This window comes from Trachypithecus francoisi, unplaced genomic scaffold (assembly GCF_009764315.1).
Source record: "Trachypithecus francoisi isolate TF-2019V2 unplaced genomic scaffold, Tfra_2.0 Lachesis_group14, whole genome shotgun sequence".
In the NCBI taxonomy this organism is placed as follows: domain Eukaryota; kingdom Metazoa; phylum Chordata; class Mammalia; order Primates; family Cercopithecidae; genus Trachypithecus; species Trachypithecus francoisi.
The window spans coordinates 52,136,854-52,156,728 of record NW_022681459.1 but is presented as its reverse complement, the minus strand read 5'-3'; the positions used below and the strand labels follow the sequence as shown (position 1 = coordinate 52,156,728).

At 50.8% G+C, this 19,875-nt stretch overlaps 1 protein-coding gene across 1 annotated transcript in view; it reads left to right on the top strand.

Moving 5' to 3' along the window:
- Positions 1-936: 936 nt before the first annotated feature.
- ZBED4 (zinc finger BED-type containing 4) overlaps positions 937-19,875 on the top strand; it is a 30,134-nt gene continuing 11,195 nt past the window's right edge. Inside the window, exon 1 of the mRNA XM_033233526.1 lies at positions 937-1,094. The gene's annotated coding sequence lies outside the window, so the exon portion shown is untranslated. The remainder of the gene's footprint in view (positions 1,095-19,875) is intronic.

The window sequence follows — 19,875 nt, the reverse complement described above, 5'->3', positions numbered from 1 at the left end:
ACCATACAGAACCCGGCTGCAGGCTGGGCATAGACTTCGGAACAGTCGGCGTGTGGGTGACGGGGGACATCCCCGGGGCAGGGGCGGGCTCCGGGCAGAGGCGGCCGGGATAACTCCACGCTCCCACTCTAGCCGGTGACCGCGACGCGGGCTCGTCTCACTCTCACACTCAGGCCGAGAAAACGCCGAAAGCCGTGTCACCAACGGAGGACCTCGGGGCCGCATTCAGTCTGCAGAGTTTATTTGGTCGGCTCAGACATTTGTGTTAGGAAATAACACATCAAAAGTACACATTTTCTTCAGACCCTGAGAGCGGACGAGTCCCGTGCGCTCCGCACCGCCAGTCCCGGTCCGGCGCCCGGCCAGAGGGCCGCCCTCCTCCCGCCGACCCGGCTCGGGGCTTAGGCATTAATCCCGCCCCCAGGGGGCCCGCGCCGGGAGCCCGATCGCCTTAGGCTCAAGGGCTTAGGTCCCAGCCCACGGGCCTGACCGCACCGCACTGAGCGGACTCCGCGCCAGGTAAGGGGGGTTCGGGGCAGGACCGAGACCCGCGCTGCCGGCCGTCCCGGAAACCCGCGGTGGGCCGTTGAGTGCGCGCCGAGCCGCAGCCAACGGCCAAGCCACGGGAACAAACCGCGGGGGTCGCGCCCCGCCCCGTCAGAGCGCCTGGGCCCTGCCCGTCGCACCCCCGCGCCAGAGCTCGCACTGCGCCTGCGTAGTTTGCCCTCCCAGACGCGGGGGCGGAGCGGAAGCGCGCCCTGTGTCTGCGTCTTCCGCCCGGCCCCGCCCCAGCGGCCGTGCCTCAGCCGCTCGGTCCTCCTACCCGGCCAGGGACGAGGCGGGGCGGGTACGCGGACATTGCGCCTGCGCGCGTAGACCCCGCCCCCCCCAAGTCGGCCCCGCCCCCGGCCAGCCCCGCCCCGCGCCGCGCGGGGCCCTGGGAGGGGCGCAGCGTCCGGCGGCGTCGCGGGCGGCGGGCGGCGGGGCCGCGGGAGGGGCGCGGGGGCAGACAAAGCCGCGGTAATGAATGGAGCGTCCGCCCGCGCCGCCGTCGTCCGCAGCCGGCCGGGAGCCGCCCCAGAGGCCGGGCCGAGGTGAGTGCGCGGGCGCCGCCGCCCCGCCGCGAGCCCCGTCCCCCGCGGATCGCGCCGGGGCCGGGCCGCGCCATTGTCTGCGCCGCGCCGGGCCGGGGCCGGGGCCCGGCGGGCGGGGGCGCGGCTCCGTGGCCTCGGGGTCCCCGCCTGGCGCCGCCCCGGACCCGCCCCCGCGCGGACCCCGGCCCTGACAGCTGGCGCGGGGGCGGCGCCGACTGAGCGGCCGAGTACCCGGGGTCGGCGCCCGGCCTGGCCCACGTGCCCGCGCCGCTGCTTCCGGGCGGACGGGACGGGACGGGGCGGACTGGACGGGGCTCGGGGCGCCGCCCGGGTCCGCCGGGAGCGCGCTGTCCTGGCCACGTCGAGTTGCCCCGCGAGCCCGGTCCCTGGGACTTCTCTGGATGTGTCATTCCCGTCCCACCTCCAGGAAGGGGCCACCCGGGCCCTGCTTCATGTCTCAGCCCAGATGGGTCCTTGCGACGCGCCCCGAGGCAGGTTATTGTACGTGGTTCTGGGGATGACCGTTCACATTGAATGAATAAAAGCATAACTTGCCTTGCGAACCATAATTTCAATTTTTCGACTGCAGTGGTTTTCCTACACCCAAATGAGCTCGCAGTCAGTTTTGTTTCTTCTTTTGTCCCGTTGTGTGACCCACACTGTCTTCATTGCTAAGAGAATCGCAGCCCCTCGGGTTCCCTTCTGCGCCTTCGTATCCCCGGTGGCCCTGGTAGACCCGGGCACCACTATGGAAACGTCCCGGCCAAGCTGAGCCGTCAGAAGCTTCTGTTGGTGTTCTGGTGTTGGTCAAAAGGGAAGTTATTTGTTTTGAAGTTAACCCTGATCAGATTATGTGCATAGTTTTTAGAAATCCATTCAGACCTTATAATGAGGCCAGTGTGGTAAAGCAAGGGCATCCTGCGACTTTTTACATAGAAATATTTTTTATTTTTTTCTGTGTATGTCATGGTGACAAAATTGAGACTAGGAAGAATTTGGTTGGGATTTTTTTTTAAGTGCCATGAATAAGCCACATTTTGATTATCAATTAATTTCAATTACTAAACAAAGTTATCTTGGCCGGGCACGGTGGCTCACGCCTGTAATCCCAGCACTTTGGGAGGCTGACGGGGGCAGATCACGAGGTCAGGAAATCGAGACCATCCTGGCTAACACGGTGAAACCCCCGTCTCTCCTAAAAATACAAAAAATTAGCCGGGCGAGGTGGCGGCGCCTGTAGTCCCAGCTACTTGGGAGGCTGAGGCAGGAGAATGGTGTAACCCGAAAGGCGGAGCTTGCAGTGAGCCGAGATCGCGCCACCGCACTCCAGCCTGGGGGACAGAGCGAGACTCCGTCTCAAAAACAAAAAACGCACAAAACCAAAGTTATCTTGCAAGAGGAAAGCTTTCAGGAGTTCGATTCCATAGGGTTTCCAATGGGACATCCGTTGGAAACACTTCCCGTAGTCCTTAAACGGATTACATCTGCTGGTCATGACTGGCTTTTCTCAAGAACAGATCTAGCACAGGTTAAGAGAGAGTCTGTGAATCTTGAGAAAGCTTCACAGGGCCCAGTCTTGGAGGCGAGGACACAGTTAATCTATATGGAAAGAACCCTAAGACTTTTGGTCCACTTGACAGGTGGTTAGAGTCTCCCCCAACACACACCCTCGTCCAGTTAATTCCTGAAGAAGGTGGTCGATGTTTCGGGTGTAAAACTGCTGCTCTTTAAGGTCGCTTCCTCCCCCCTTCCCCCCACACAGTGAGTGACTCAGCTGTGCAAAGTATGCCCATAACACCTTGGAGAAAGACTAAGAAAATGACTAGGGCAGCGGACGGACTTCTGTGTGGGCAAAGGAGCTGAGAAGCAGCTTTTTTAGTGAAAGGTGTGTGTGTGTCTCAGATCCCTGGTGAGGAGCCCTGGGGAGTGGAACGCTGGGGGCATGACAGGCAGTAAGTGACCATGGTCAGTGCCACCCTTCACTTTGTTTTGCATTTTTTCTTTGCCTGGCTTTAGCTTCTGGTCTGGTTCTCTTTGGTGTGGTGGTTGTCTTTTGAGAGGAGGGAGCAGGTGAAACTGCTGGGTGTGGCTCTCCCCAGCCCTGGGGTAGAGGCCAAGCTGACCCTTCCTTACTAATGTTGTTTCCTTCACCGTTTAAATCTCAGGACCTGAGAATGTACCTGTAGGAATCCCTCTTACTTACCTTTGGCTGTGTAGGAAAGTCAGTGTGCGTTTAGCCCGTGACACCCCTTAGTGTTTTGGTTTTGGCTTTCTGTTTTAGTGCCTGGATTCCAGCAGCTCTGTGGCTTCAGCCCCTTTCGGGGGTTCGGCCCTCTCTGCATCCCAGCCTTCCAGGCCCTTCTCCTGCTCCCCACTTTTCAGCATCTAGGTTTGTCTTCATTCTGCAGTACCTCAGATCCGTTCCTTGCTAATCATTGGATAGTTTGGTAGTTCAAATTCTGGGCGGTATCGTTGGGAATAAAATAAGCTCTTTGCCGTTTCTGAGGCAGAGGGGAGCAGGAGAGACAGAGGTGCTTGCCTCTCTGCCTGCTGGGGCCATGGTGGTTTTAAAAGAAGGCCCTGGCCTCAGGGAACATGGTGGTGGTGAGGAGCAGCGTAAACCAGAGAAAAAGGCTCCGTAGGTGCTTCAAGGAGAAACACCGGCAGGTGAGAACAGGGGTAATCCGGGTTTCTCAGGAAAGTGTGCTCCAGAGACCTCATGGGGAGAAGAGGTTAGAGTCCAGCCCTGTAGGGTCTGGGGGCGATGGCAGAAGCCCCAGGAGAGCATCATCCATGAGGTGCAGAGGCAGCCTTGCAGCATCCCAGTGCGCGCCTCCTTCCTGGCCCAAGGGCCTGCTGCTGAAGCCACCTCCCAGCTCCTCCAGGTTGTTTGGGGATTCAGGGGACAAGCAGTCTAAATGACCCGCGCTGGAATCCCGGCCAGCTTCCCACCTCTCATTCTAGGTGAAGGCCGCGCTGGAATCCCGGCCAGCTTCCCATCCCTCATTCTAGGTGAAGGCCACGCTGGATGCCGGTCATCCCGGCCAGCTTCCCACCTCTCATTCTAGGTGAAGGCCGCGCTGGAATCCCGGCCAGCTTCCCACCTCTCATTCTAGGTGAAGGCCGCGCAGGAATCCCGGCCAGCTTCCCACCTCTCATTCTAGGTGAAGGCTGCGCTGGAATCCCGGCCAGCTTCCCACCTCAGCTTCCCACCTCTCATGAAGCCTTTTCAGCAGCTATGGCCCAGGTCTTTCCCAGCAAAGTCTGTGCAATAGAAACAGCGGATGCTGGCCGGGCCCTGGGGGTGGGGCTGTGACGGATGCAGCCCCTGCCTGATTAGGGTGGGGAGGACCTGGCCCCCAGCCCTTCCTGCCTCACCACCCGCCTCGCCTCCTCCACAGACAGACCCTGAGGGGCTGGGTTCCTCCAAAGCTGCCCCTCATCGAGGCCCACCTGGTGGTGTCTGCGCTACCTGTTTGCTGCAGAGAGCAGGGTCGGGAGCATGTGCGTTTGGGAGAGCTCTGGTTACTCCGTCACAGAAGCCGTGCTCCACGTCCTGTAAGTGAGAGACTCCCCAGCAGTGTTCAGCCACAGCTGCGATGTCAGGCCTGTCACTAGTGGGACTGCCCGGACCCCCAAGGTACGGGTACACGGCGGGGGTGCTGGTGTTAAATACAGGGGACCCACAAAACCACCAGCAGAACAATCCGCATGACCCTGTCGTGTGACCCAGAGCATTTCAGGGACGGAACTCAGACCGGCTGACCTTAGTGTGTTGCTGGCTTCCTTTGGAAGGTGCCCTGTTTCCAAGACAGACTTACCTGGGTTCCTGAGCACGTCTGACAGCAGCTCTGACTCCGGGCTTCTGGAGTCAGACCCCTTGCCACTGTCTTTGACCTTTAGCTTTGGGTTCCCCTTCTCTGTTTGTTTATTTGTTCTCACTCTGTCGACCAGGCTGGAGTGCAGTGGTGCAATCTCGGCTCACTGCAACCTCTGCCTCCTGGGTTCAAGTGATTCTCCTGCCTCAGCCCCCCGAGTAGCTGGAATTACAGGCGCCGGCCACCGCACACACTCAGCTAATTTTTGTTTGTTTGTTTTTTGAGATGGAATCTTGCTCTGTCACCCAGGCTGGAGTGCAATGGCGCAATCTTAGCTCCCTGCAACCTCTGCCTCCTAGGTTAAAGCAGTTCTTCTGCCTCAGTCTCCTGGGATTACAGGCATGTGCCACCATGCCTGGTTAATTTTTTTTTTTTTTTTTTTTGTATTTTTAGTAGAGACGGGGTTTCACCATGTTGGCCAGGCAGGTCTTGAACTCTAGATCTCGTGATCTGCCCACCTCGGCCTCCCAAAGTGCCAGGACTACAGGCGTGAGCCACCGCACTCAGCCAGTGTTTGGGTTTTTAGTAGAGACGGGGTGTCACCATGTTGGCCAGGCTGGTCTCAAACTCCTGACCTTAGGTGACCCACCCGCCTTGGCCTCTCAGAGTACTGGGATTACAGGCATGAGCCACTGTGCCTAGCCCCCTTCTCAGTTTAGCCCAGACCTGGATGTTGGCTTCTGTGTGGGCAGCTGTTGTGAGCCCGTGGCTCCTGCTGGAATCTGTGGCAGCTGATGCTGCTCTGCACCCTCAGAATAGGTGAAGGCTACTCTCAGGTGTAGCCCGGATGGTAATTTATGTCTTCAGGAGGAGAAACTGCCATGTCCCCGTCTGAACCAGGCCCGGAGTCTGATGCGTAGCTCTTTGACTCCCTGGGTGTACTCGACAGCCTGTTGAGAGCGCGTGTGCTCTGAGTTGAAAACGAATATACTTCCGTTGTTTGAAGGTTATTGTAAAGTTTCTAACTTACAGAGTTGGCACTCCTGTGTCCCTTGCCCCCAGCTGGGGCTGCTGTGACTGCCACCCACTGCCACCTGGCACTTGCTGGACTGTCTGGAAGGAAATTGCAGATATCAGGACACTTCTCTAAGTGTTCTTTCTCCTGAAAAGGGAAAAGGACATTCTGCTGTCTAATGATGGTCACGACCGATGGCGTCTACGAAACTGTGTCCCTTGGCGTCATCCAGTAGCCAGTCCACAGTCCGACTTCTCCAGTTGTCCCCCAACGTCCTTACTAGCTGTTTTTCCCAACCAGAATCGAGTCCAGGGCCACACGTCACAGTGACTATGATGTCTGTCTTCGTCTGGTGCCCCCGGAGCACCCTCTGTGATCTGGCAATGGGAGGCTTGATTTGATGTGGGGGGCACGGTTGGGGCACAGGTAATGCTGTGTGCTGCACTGTGGGCGGAGGCTGTCCCATGAGGACAGATGCGACTTTGCTCGCTGGCCCTTTAAATTGTGTGCCCGTCCCCCGCAGTTGGCAGGTGAGATGAGGGGGTATCTTGGGGTGTGTGGACGCCCTCCTCCCTCAGACTTCCACATACTGTTTGTTGGTCTCCCCAGAACCCGTGGGCAGCAACACCTTGACTTTCGTATGCTGCTGTTCCTTTTTTTCTTTATTTTTATCTATGTTTTCCTTCTTTGCTGCCTCTTAGAAAATGCTGAGTTCTTTCCCTTTATTACCAATGTGTAGCAGAAGATGGTCTAGTAGACACCTCCGTGGGGCAAGTGTTTTCACTTTTCCTTTGCCTTCCTTGAGTATCGAGGTGGACTAGTGGACTGTTATTTATTCACATGTCATAATCTAGTAAAGCCTTTTGTTTTGTGATGCTCGAATGGCTATAAATGTGACCAGGTGGGAGCCCCTTCCAAGCTGGTCCCTGTGTCCTTTTCACTCAGCACATGGTCCTGGGAATGCATCCTTTCTGGCCCAGCGTCCCAGGCTCACGGTGACGTCTTTCCCAGGCCTGCGTCAGCTGCTTCTCCAGAGTGCCTGGGTTCCTTTTAGTGCAGAAAGCCATCTGGACACCACTGTCCGGGCCGTAGACGTGGTCACTGTGTTTGTTATTGCTTAATGCCCTCTTCATGGACACAGCTAGAAAATACGTATTTAAAACGTTGTGAGTTCATTCTGGTATTCTCAATATGAATTACAATTAAAATTAATTTTAATTTTCATTAAAATTGTGTAGTTTTGCTGGGTGTGGTGGCTCACACCTGTGATTCCAGCACTGTGGGAGGCTGAAGTGGGGAGACCGCTTGAGCTCAGGAGTTCCAGACCAGTCTGGGCAACACGGCAAAACCCCGTCTTTACAAAACATACAGAAATCAGCTGGGCATGATGACAATGTGCCTGTAGTTCCCGCTGCTCAGGAGGCTGAGGTGGGAGGATCACTTGAGCCTGGGAGGTTGAGGCTGTGTTAAGCCGCAATCACGTCACTGCACTGCAGCCGGGGTGACAGAGTGACACCCTGTCTCAAAAAAAAAAAAAATATATATATGTATATAGTTTTACATAATTTCTTTGATTCTTAAATTATATCTTCTGAAAAATCTTAATACATTTGCATAATTAATTGTTTTTTGCTAAAATGTACATAAAATGGGTTGTGGAATTACAGTTCTACCACTATGGAGAAAACTGCTTAGTTAAGTTTGTGGGTTTTTTGTTGAGTTCTTTTTGTCCTTAGTTATCTTCCACGCTGGATGAATAAAGTGCTGTTTTAAAGTTCCTTGACAAATACTCTTGTTCTATTTTTTATTTTATTTATTTTTCCCAAGAAAGAAATAAGACAAATATTCTTTTCTCTGGTTATGTTGCCGATTTGTTTCAGATCATTTTTAGATTTAGGATTTTTAAAACATTTTATGTACAAAATAATTACCTGTTATAACGGTCAGAACTACATAAAAGCTACCTTTCCTATCCCCACCACTTGCTAAGCAACTTTTTTTTTTTTTTTGAGACAAAGTCTTGCTGTGTTGCCCAGGCTGGAGTGCAGTGGCTCAATCTCGGCTCACTGCAACCTCGGCCTTCCGGGTTCAAGCAATTCTCCTGCCTCACCCTCCCGAGTAGCTGGGACTACAGGCACACACCACCACGCCCAGCTAATTTTTTGTACTTTAGTAGAGATGGGGTTTCACCGTTTGCCCAGGCTGGTCTTGAACTCCTGAGCTCAATCATTCCACCTGCCTCGGCCTCCCAAAGTGCTGGGATAGCAGGCATGAGCCACCGTGCCCGGCCTAGGCAACCCTTTTTACTTCTGCTACGTCCTGTAAAAATAAGCAAAACGCACCCACAACTCATTTCCCCTCCTATCTTTCACACAAGTTACCATGGGCTGTTGACAATGTGTGTGTGTCTGGTTTTTCTTGTTTGTTTTGAGACGGAGTCTCGCTCTGGATTCAAGTGATTCTCCTGCCTCAGCCTCCTGAGTAGCTGGGACTACAGGCACCCGCCGCCACACCTGGCTGATGTTTATATTTTTAGTAGAGGTGGGGTTTCACCATGTTGGCCAGGCTGGCATCGAACTCTTGGCCGCAAATGATCTGCCTGCCTCAGCCTCCCAAAGTGCTGGGATTACAGGTGTGAGCCACTGCCCCTGACCTGTTTGTTTTGAGACACTGTCTGGCTCCGTTGCCCAGGCTGGAGTGCAGTGGCCTGATCTTGGCTCACCACAGCCTTGACCTCCGGCTTCAAGCGATTTTCCCACCGCACCTTCCTGAGTAGCTGGGACTACAGGCACATGCCACCATGCTGGCTGATTTTTTCAAATTTTTTGTAGAGATGGGGTCTCACTATGTTGCCCAGGCTGGTCTTGAACTCTTGAGCTCAAAAGATTTACCTGTCTTGGCCTCCCAAAGTGCTGGGATTACAGGCGTGAGCCGCCGTGGCTGGCCCCTGCGTGTCTGGATTTTCTGCTCAGCACATGTATGAATGTGTGTGGGGCCTATTGATGGACTCTGATCCTTTGCCGTCGGATGCTGCTGTGACTGATGTTGCCGTGTGTTGCATTGTGTCTGGTGAGGGCTGTCTTCAGGTCTGTTCCTAGCGTGCGGTTGCTGGGTAGGAGGATATGTGTAATTTTGGTGAGTGCTTCCAGATTCCCCTGCACAGGACTGTACCCCGTCAGCACTGGGGGAGACGCCAGATTCCCCCGCACAGGCCTGTACCCCGTCAGCACTGGCGGAGACGCCACATTCCCCCGCACAGGCCTGCACCCCGTCAGCACTGGGGGAGATGCCAGATTCCCCCGCACAGGCCTGCACCCCGTCAGCACTGGGGGAGAGGGCCTGACCCACAGAGGGCGTTACTAAGCATTTGGATTTTTGCCAGGATGATAGGGTGAGAAGGGGTATCTTGAACTGGTTTTCATTTAATTTGCTTCAGTCTGAATGTGAAAAATGAAAAAAATGTGCTTTACTAAATTGGATGTAGCACGGAGCACTTGAGATCATTGAATGCACGTGGCTCATTTTGTTAGTAAGTCCCTGAGGGCGGTTGGCCCTGTGCGTGGGACCTGTATGCAGTGACCCGGATGCTTCTGCTGCAAAGTCGCTTGGAAGGTGGTTTCTCTTCTTTATTTTTTGTACAGTGGAGGCCTTGCTTTTTTGCTGGGACTGGACTTGAGCTCCTGTGCTTAAGCGATCCTCTCACTTTGGCCTCCAGGTAGCTGCGACTACGGGCGTGAGCCACTGCACCCAGCCTAGTATAGCTTTATAAGTGTGTTTTTAAACCTTTTTTATTTTAAAGTGTGGCACAGATACAGAAACAGAAATGGAATAAAATCAACGCCCAGCGTAATATGATGAGATGAACACAGTTGTAACTGATGCTTGGGTCAAGTGCTTGCCAGCTTCCAGAGCCCCTGTGCGTACCGCCCCAGCCCCTCCCTCCCAGCAGAGGCTGCCTCGATCTTACTGTTACAGCAGCTACTTCCTTATTCTTTGTTGTTTTGACTGAATTGAGTACCTCTAAATATTAGTTAAGTTTTTCCTTTTTTTTTTTTAGACTGAGTCTCGCTCTATCGCCCAATCTGGAGTCCAGTGTTGCGATCTTGGCTCAATGGAACCCCTGCCTCTCGGGTTCAAGCAGTTCTCCTGCCTCAGTCTCCTGAGTAGCTGGGATTACAGGTGCCCGCCACCACACCTGGCTAATTTTTGTGGTTTTAGTAGAGATGGGGGTTCACCTGCTGCCAGGCTGGTCTCAAACTCCTGACCTCAGGTAATCCACCCGCCTTGACCTCCCAAAATGCTGGGATTACAGGTGTGAGCCACCGCGCCCAGCTAACCTTTCAGTCTGAATCTACAGGTTACATTATCCACCCCACCTCCTGTGGAAGTATTTTCTGAGGTAACTTGGTGGTTGGACTCAATTTTGCTGGCTGCATTCTTCTGGAGAGGCGCAGTGTGTTCCTCTATCCTTTGGTTTCCTGTAGACTGTGGTTGGTTGGCTGGTTGGTTTTGAGGCAGGGTCTCGCTTTGTGGCCCAGAATTCGGTGCAGTGGCGCTCCTGGGCTCAAGTGATTTTCCCACCTCAGCTTCCCTAATAACTGGGACCACAGGCGCACATCACCATCCCCAGCTAAGTTTTAAACAATTTTTTGTAGGCCAGGTGCGGTGGCTTATGCCTGTAATCCCAACGCTTTGGGAGGCTGAGGCGGGCAGATCACGAGGTCAAGAGATTGAGACCATCCTGGCCAACATGGTGAAACCACGCCGCTACTGAAAACACAAAAATTAGCTGGGCATGGTGGTGGGTGCCTGTAATCCCAGCTACTTGGGAGTCTGAGGCAGGAGAATTGCTTGAACCGGGGAGGCGGAGGTTGCAGTGAGCTGAGATCGCGCCACTGCACTCCAGTCTGGGGACAGACTGAGACTCCGTCTCAAAAAAAAAAAAAAAGTATGATGTTCTGGCTGAGTTATTGCTTCTTTATGTAGTAGATGAACTAGTAAAGAGAAACCTTTTCTTATCCATACTCTCTGGTGTTATAGTTCATGGAGAAAACTGAAGATAAATGCCTGATTCTTTTTTTAAATTCATCAGTTTTCACAATGATGAATCATTTTCCTATCAGCCTCCAGAGGTGACCAGTTAGGGATTTGATGTTGGTATTGATGGACTAGTGAATTTAAACATATTTGGGGTGTTAAATTCTGTCCTCTTTGGACACTGGGAGCCTTTACAAGCTGGCTCCTGGATCCTTTTGACATCATCCCTGAACTCTCAGAGGTTTCTGACTGTCTGATGTGTTCTACGCTTGTCTTGTAGTTTTCCTGCTCCAGACCCAAAATAAGCCATTTCTTCAGCTTTGGTTTCTTTTAATGGCTTGGAAGTGATGTTTGAAAACCACGGTCTGCATGTGACAATGTGACAGGTGCTTACTGCTGTCGGATTGGCCGCTGGTTCTAGGCCTCTGCTGGAGTGTGTGGGCTGCTTTCTGACAGCAGGGCGTTCGCTTGGCGGTGCTTTAGTCTTACGTCTCTGTCCTCTTTTTCCACTGAGAGTCTTGGTCTCAAGGACAGTGGAGATGAGAGAATTGGAATATTGCATCATGTGTCATCTGTTTTATCTCTTGCTACAAACATCACAGTCTCAACAATGGCAGTACAACTGCCACCTATATCGTTACTGAAAACATTGAAGATGTTTTTTGCCTCAGTCTTCCCATTCTTTTTTTTTTTTGAGATGGAGTCTTGCTCTCTCACCCAGGCTGGAGTGCAGGGGCGCAACCTCGGCTCACTGCAAGCTCCGCCCCTTGTGTTCACGCCGTTCTCCTGCCCCAGCCTCCCGAGTAGCTGGGACTACAGGCACCCGCCACCGCGCCCAGCTAATTTTTTGTATTTTTAGTAGAGACGGGGTTTCACCGTGGTCTCGATCTCCTGACCTTGTGATCCACCCGCCTCGGCCTCCGAAAGTGCTGGGATTACAGGCGTGAGCCACCGCGCCCGGCCAGTCTTCACATTCTGTGTAGTTATGCACTGTCTCAGCTGCAGAGCATGCGGCCATTACATGCTACGATGCCCTGCAGCTCAGGACACGGCCACATCCGATAAACCCATCAAAGTCGAAAATGCACTTAATACCTGACTGGAGCCTGGGCATGGTGGCTCACTCCTATAATCCCAGCACTTTGGGAGGTTGAGGTGGGAGGATGACATGAGCCTGGGAGTTTGAGACCAGCCTCGGCAATAGAGTGAGACCCCTTCTCTACAAAAAATGTTTAAAAATATTAGCCAGGCGTGGTGACACTCAGGTATAGTTCCAACTATTCAGGAGACTGAGGCGGGAGGATCGCTTGGGCCCAGGAGATTGAGGCTACAGTGAGCTGAGATTGCATGCTGCACTCCAGCCTGAGTGTCAGAGTGAGACCCTGTCTCAAAAAAAAAAAAAAAAAACCCTGATTAAACTATCGTAGAGATGAAAAATTGCGAGTCAAACCATCATTAAGTTCAGATGCTCCTGGACTGACCATGGGGTTCTATCCCAGCAACGCCTCCGTGAAGTCAGAAACCGCCGGGTCCAGCTACTGTGCTGTGTTTCTCCCCCCCAAAACCCTTGTTCAGTCCTAGCTCTGCAAGTGACGGCAGCGCCGGGTCTCGCTAAGGGCAGGGGTGTGATCTGAGAAATGTGTTACTCAGCGACGTTGTGTTGTGTGAACCTCATAGAGTGCACGTACGTACGCAAACCCAGATGGTATAGCCTGTCACTCCGAGGCTGCAAATCTGCACAGCAGTTACTGCGCTGAACCCTGTAGGCATTTGTAACACCATGGTAAGTATTTGTGTGTCCAAACAGAAAAGGCACAGGAAATAGACGGTGTTCTTATCTTGCATAGCCACTGTGGGGTGTGCTGCTCTTTGCTGATCGAGGTGTTGCTGTGCAGCGCGTGACTGTGTGTTAAATGCTCACACTGGGGCCGGGCGTGGTGGCTCACACCTCTAATCCCAGCCCGGGGGGAGGCCGAGGCGGGTGGATCACCCCAGCTCAGGAGTTGGAGACCAACCTGGCCAACGTAGTGAAACCCCGTCTCTATTAAAATACAAAAAAAAAAAAAAACCCGTCTATTAAAATATAGGCATGGTGGCAGGCACCTGTAATCCCAGCTACTCAGGAGGCCGAGGCAGGAGAATCACTTGAACCTGGGAGGCGGAGGCTGCAGTGAGCAGAGACCGTACCACTACACTCCAGCCTGGGCGACTGAGCGAGACTCTGTCTCCAAAAATAAAAATAAATACTCACACTGGGTCCTCGTGTTCCTGTTGTCTCTGGTTGAGGTGTGCGCTCCAGTAGATCTCTCAGGGAGGACTCGTGGAACAAGGTTTCCCGGCTTCCTGCATCTTAATCAACGTTTTTCTGCATTCATCATGCTCGAAGGTCAGTTTGGCTTCGTATAAAATCCTTGATTCACATTTTCTTCCCCTCACCCCGCCCTGTTTTTTGGTGGTGGTTCTTAAATTTTTGTAGAGCTGTGGGTCTCACTATATTGCGCAGGCTGGTCTCAAACTCCTAGCTTCAAGGAGCCCTCTTGCCTCCACCTCCGAATGCTGGGATTATAGGCGTGGCCCACTGTGCCTGGCTAGTTCACTTTTTTCTTGAATATCTTTTTTTTTTTTTTTTTGAGATGGAGTCTCGCTCTGTCGCCCAGGCTGGAGTGCAGTGGTGCAATCTCGGCTCACTGCAAGCTCTGCCTCCCAGTTTCATGCCATTCTCTTGCCTCAGCCTCCCAAGTAGGTGGGACTACAGGCGCCTGCCACCACGCCCGGCTAATTTTTTGTATTTTTTAGTAGAGACGGGGTTTCACCGTGTTAGCCGGATGGTCTCGATCTCCTGACCTTGTGATCTGCCTGCCTCGGCCTCCCAAAGTGCTGGGATTACAGGCATGAGCCATGGCGCCTGGCCCCTTAATTTAAATATCTTAAAAATGGGCCGGGCGCGGTGGCTCAAGCCTGTAATCCCAGCACTTTGGGAGGCCGAGACGGGCGGATCACGAGGTCAGGAGATCGAGACCATCCCGGCTAACACGGTGAAACCCCGTCTCTACTAAAAATACGAAAACTAGCCGGGCGAGGTGGCCGGCGCCTGTAGTCCCAGCTACTCGGGAGGCTGAGGCAGGAGAATGGCCTAAACCCGGAGGCGGAGCTTGCAGTGAGCTGAGATCTGGCCACTGCACTCCAGTCCGGGCGACAGAGGGAGACTCTGCCTCAAAAAAAAAAAAAAAAAAAAAAAAAAAATCTTAAAAATGTTATTCTGTGGTCTAGAATAAAGCATTGCTGTCAAAATCATGACAGTTTTTTCTTTCCAAGTGACTTTGTACTTTGCCTGAGAGCCCAAAGGATTTCTTTTAAGTCTAGTAATTTTGTTAGAAAATAAATTAGTGTTATTAGTTGAGGATAGATTTTCTCAGCCCCTTTCACTATGTGGCTTGACAATTTCTAATTCAGGAAAAGTTTTTAAGTGTTTAGTATTCTGTTCTCTTGCCCTGTCCCCTCCTGTTTCTGGGGTGGCTGTTCTGATTGTACATATGTTGGATCTTCTTTACCTGTCTTTTAAATTGGTCCATTTCTCTTGAGTCTTTTTTAATCCCCTCATTTCTGTTTCATTAAAAAAATTGTGTTTCACCTTCATTTATCTTAGGTTGTCATCTGTGGAGTTTGTTCTCATGTTTCTTCTTTTTTAGGTCTTCATTCTTGAAGTCATATTTTACTTTTATTTTTAATGTTTTTGTGGGACCTATAATCTCACATCAGAATTTTTCTATCCTGATTTATGTTGTTTCTTTATATCATTTTCTCAATTTCTTTAGTGTCTTTGTAATAGGAAGTTACTGTTTTCATTTAATTTGAGGTCACATTTTTCTGTGAGCATATTTCATTATCTGCAGTGATGTTTTTCTGCTCTCTATTTTTCTCATACCCTTCTGTGAGATTTGACAGAATTCTTTTCTGTTGCCTATTATATTAGTTTTCTAGTGCTGCTTTAACAAATTACCACAAACCAAGTGGCTTCACACAAACGGAAATTAGGAGTCTGAAATCTGAGCTGGGTCTCACTGGGCTAAATGAAGATGCTGGCCTGCTGCGGAATGGTGCTCTCAGGGCAAATGCACGTTCTTACCTCTTGTGGCTTCAGGAGGTCACCTGTGTTCCTTGGCTTGCATCAGTTTGATTTGCTGTTTTTTTCTAGAGTTTTGTTTTAGGTGAGTACTTTATTGACTGGAGGTCATCTTTTCTAACAGGTATGCAGAGCTTTCAGTTTCTTGCTAACCACCACTTTAGCTGCATCTCATACATTTGTTGGGTTGTATTTTTATTGTCATTCAGTTGAAAATACTTTCCAGTTTCCCTCACAGTTTCTTTTTCACCCATGAGTTATTTAGAATTGTATTTCATTTCCAAATAATTGCTTATTTCCCAGATTTCTTTCTTTTAGCTTTATAATTTAACTCTATTGTGTTTAGAGGACTTTCAGTCTTTTTGAAATGCCCAACGCGTATGTTACGGGCCCGCCTGTGGTCTGTACTGGGGGACATTCCCCGGGCCCCTGAAGTAGCGAGTGTGCCGGCGGCTGTGGGGGCGGTGCTCCCGCGGGTCTGCTGGGTCGGCTGGCTGACAGTGTTGCTCAAGTCTTCTCTGTTCTTGCTGACTTTGTCTAGTTCTGGGTGGCCTAGTAGGCCCAGCAGCTTCTCTTCGTGCGAATTTTTGCCCCGGAAAGAAGTGTCGGCTGTTTTGTTTTGCCCCAGATTGGACCTTGGACGCTGACCCTCCTCTGCTTTGCAGATGTGCAGAAAGTCACCCACTTCAGCAGCTTGGTTCTGTGGGCCGCCCAGTGGTACCTGTCGGCTGCTTGGGGATTATCGATCGGTGTATCACATGCTTGGTGACATCTTTCTTTTCCAGCTGAACAGAACCATCTAGGCCTTGGAATACTGATTATGAGGGCTTTCATCCTGATCTACCCATCATCAATGAAAAATATCCTCAGTTGAAAATGCATTGAACACACCTAATCTGCCAAACATCACAGCTTCGTCTAGCCTCCCTTCAATGTGCTCAGACACTTGTATTAGCCCAGAGTTGGACAGAATCACCTGACATAAAGTGTGTTTTGTAATAAAGTGTTGAATATCTCATGCAACAGTGTCACACCATATGTTGCTACCCTTAAATATGCTTAGAACACGTACATCAACCCAGATTTGGGCAGAATCACCTGACACAAAGCCTGTTTTGTAATAAAGTGTTGAATATCTCATGTAAGAGTGTCACACCCTATGTTGCTAGCCTAGGAAAAGATCAACATTCAGAATTCAAAGTACAATTTCTGCTGAGTGCCAGTAGCTTCCACACCATCGTAAAGTTGCAGATTCCTAGGTTGAGCCGTCATTAAGTCACAGGGACCCACTTACCCATGTTCATGGCTTGTCCCTTCCACTTACATGTGGTGGTAACGGAAATACCGTGTCCGTCGTCTCTGTTGTTGATAACATCAGAGGATTGTGGTTTCACTGTTCTAGTTTTCCTTTTATTGAGAGATTTGGAGAAACTAAAAAATAAAATACAGGCGGTGTTACAAGCAAACAAATGAACTTACTATATTTCAAATGAATAAGTACACTTAAGGAAGAAAGCTGGCCGAGGCGGGTGGATCACCCAGGATGAGGAGTTCAAGACCATTCTGGACAACATGGTGAAACCCCATCTCTACAAAAAATGCAATAAATTAACTGGGTGGTGGCACACACCTGTCGTCCCAGCTACTCAGGAGGCTGAGGTGGGAAGATTATTTGAGTTCATGAGGCGGAGGTTGCAGTGAGCCAAGATTGTGCCACTGCACTCCAGTCTGGGCACCAGAGTGAGACTGTGTCCTCCAACAAAAAAGAAAAATGAAAAGAAAACTGACCCAAGAAACTCCTGGACACGATGTGATTATAAACCTTCGAGTATAAAGATAAAAATTATAAACAAATTGTCATCTCCAGCTAGAAGGCTTGCTTTCTTGGTGGCATGGGTTAATTCTGCAGCGACTTCGTGCACGTGTTGTAGGGTTAAGCAAATGAGGAAATCTGCTGGGAGAGTGGGAGCCCAGCCTCCCAGAGGTGGATTGAAATGTCACCGATGCAGGCCGGGCACGGTGACTCACACCTGTAATCCCAGCACTTTGGGAGGCCAAGGTGAGCGGATCACCTGAGGTTAGGAGTTCGAGACCAGCCTGACTGACATGGAGAAACCCTGTCTCTACTAAAAATGCAAAAACAAAAAAAAAAACCACAAAAAACCCAGGTGTGGTGGTGCATGCCTGTAATCCCAGCTACTCGGGAAGCTGAGGCAGAAGAATCACTTGAACCCAGAAGGTGGAGGTTGGGGTGAGCCGAGATTGCGCCCCTGCACTCCAGCCTGGACAACAACAGTGAAACTGTCTCAAAAAAGAAAAAAAGAAAAGAAGAGGAAGAATCACGGTTGTGGAAAGGGGGAGGCTTGGTCTGGTGATCTCAGGGCAGAGTTGGCGGCATCAGTGTGAGCTTGTGGGTTTGATTCACATCCATGTGTGCATGTTGGTGTTTACGGGTTCCACCGCTTCTACTGGAAGGGCTGAAAGGCAGAGGCCCCCATAAGGGTGCGTACACGGCTGCCTGCCTCGGACCGCGTGGCGGTTATCCGCCTCAGGCCTTTTTGGCAGCGCTCTTCCTCCAGACCAGATTATTTCATCTCTGCCTGGAGAACACTCTTGTGTGGCCTTTAATGTGGGTCACTTAAGACACATGGTCTGTGTGTGGTTTGTCTGACGGTGTTTTTAGTTCCCGTTTATTCCTCAGGGAGTATTTGTGCTGCTTACTGAATTCTGGTTTGGTTCTCATTTTTCACAGCTTTGAAGATGTCATTCCTTTGTTTCCTGGTTTATGTTGTTTCTCTTGAAAAGTAAGCAGTGTATCTAATTGGTTTTTTTCTTAAAATGGCTCTCATGGAAATAATCTGATATACATAAATGTGGAAAGAGTAGCGTAACGAACCCTGTGCACGCATCCCTGGCTTCGGAAGTTACCAGTGCACAGCCATTCCCGTTTCCTCTGTGTCCTCCACTCCCTTCTTAAAAAAATTTATTTATTTATTATTTTTTTTTATTTTATTTATTTTTTTTTGAGACGGAGTCTTGCTCTGTCGCCCGGCCTGGAGTGCAGTGACCGGATCTCAGCTCACTGCAAGCTCCGCCTCCCGGGTTTACGCCATTCTCCTGCCTCAGCCTCCCGAGTAGCTGGGACTACAGGCGCCCACCACCTCACCCGGCTAGTTTTTTTGTATTTTTAGTAGAGATGGGGTTTCACCGTGTTAGCCAGGATGGTCTCGATCTCCTGACCTCGTGATCCGCCTGTCTCAGCCTCCCAAAGTGCTGGGATTACAGGCTTGAGCCACCACGCCCGGCCAAAAAAATTTATTTTTAAAAATAATTTCAACTTTGATTTTAGATTCATCAGGCCCATGTGCAGGTTCACGGCACGGTGTATTGCGTGACGCCGAGTTTGGGATAAGAATGATCCTATCACCCAGATTGTGAGCGTGGCACTCAGTAGGTTGTTTTTCAGCCTTGCCCCTCGTCCCCGCTCCTTCGCTCCTCCCTCTCTCAGTCCCAGCACCTGTGGTTCTCATCTTTATGTCCCTGTGTACCATGTGCTTAGCTCCCACTGATAGGTGAGAACATGTGGTATCTGGTTTTCTGTTTCTGTGTCCATTCACGTAGGATGATGGTCTCCAGCTGCGTGCGTGTTGCTGCGAGGGACGTTATTTTGTTCTTTTCTATGGCTGTATAATACTCCGTGGCGTGGATATACCGCATTTTCCTTATCCATTCCACCACTGCCAGGCCCGCAGGTTGATTCCATGTCTTTGCTATTGTAAATAGTGCTGTGATGAACCTACATGTGTACGTGGGGTTTTTTTGTAGAATGATTTATTTCTTTGGGTACACACCTGGTGGTGGCATCACTGGGTCAGATGGTAGCTCTGTTTTCAGTTCTTCGAGAAAACTCCACACTGCCCTCTGCAGTGGCTGAACTCATTGGCATCCCTGCCAGCAGTGCTTGAGTTTCCCTTTTCTCTGTGGCCTCTCCAGCGTCTGTTATTTTTTTCTTTTTTAAATAAAAGCCATTGTGACAGGTGTGAGATGGTATCTTGTGGTGGTTTTGATTTGCACTTCTCCAATGACTGTTGATGTCGAGCCTTTTTTCACGTCTGTTGGCCACTTTTATGTCTCCTTTTGAGAAGAATCTGTTCATGTCCTTTGCTCGCTTTTTAATGGGGTTGTTAAGCTTCTTATAGATTGTGGATTTTAGACCTTTGTCAGATGCATAGTTTGCAGATATTTTCTCTTATTCAGTGGGTTTTCTGTTTGCTCTGTCCATAGTCTCCTTTGCCGTGATAGGTTCTGCTATGCAGAGGCTCTTTAGTTCGCTCCCGCTTGTCAGTTTTTGTTTCTGTTACAATCCACTCAATTATTTGGAAGCAAATGCCTGAAACCATAATTCACGTAGCCGCATTTCAGTAAGTGTTTTCAAAAGATCGATTTTTTTTTTGAGACGAAGTCTCACTCTGTCATCCAGGCTAGAGTGCAGTGGTGCAAGCTTGGTTGACTGCAACCTCCACCTCTAGGGTCCAAGCAATTCTCCTGCCTCAGCCTCTCAAGCAGCTGGGATTACAGGTGTGTGCCACGATGCCTGGCTAATATATATATATATTTTTTTTTTTTTTTTAGTAGAGATGAAGTTTCACCATGTTGGCAAAGAGGCTGGTCTCAAGCTCCTGGGCTCAAATAATCCATCTGCCTCAGCCTCCCAAAGTGCTAGGACTATAGGCGTGAGTCACCATGCCTGGCTTAGAATTTTTTTATATTCATCAGCGCTTTGGGAGG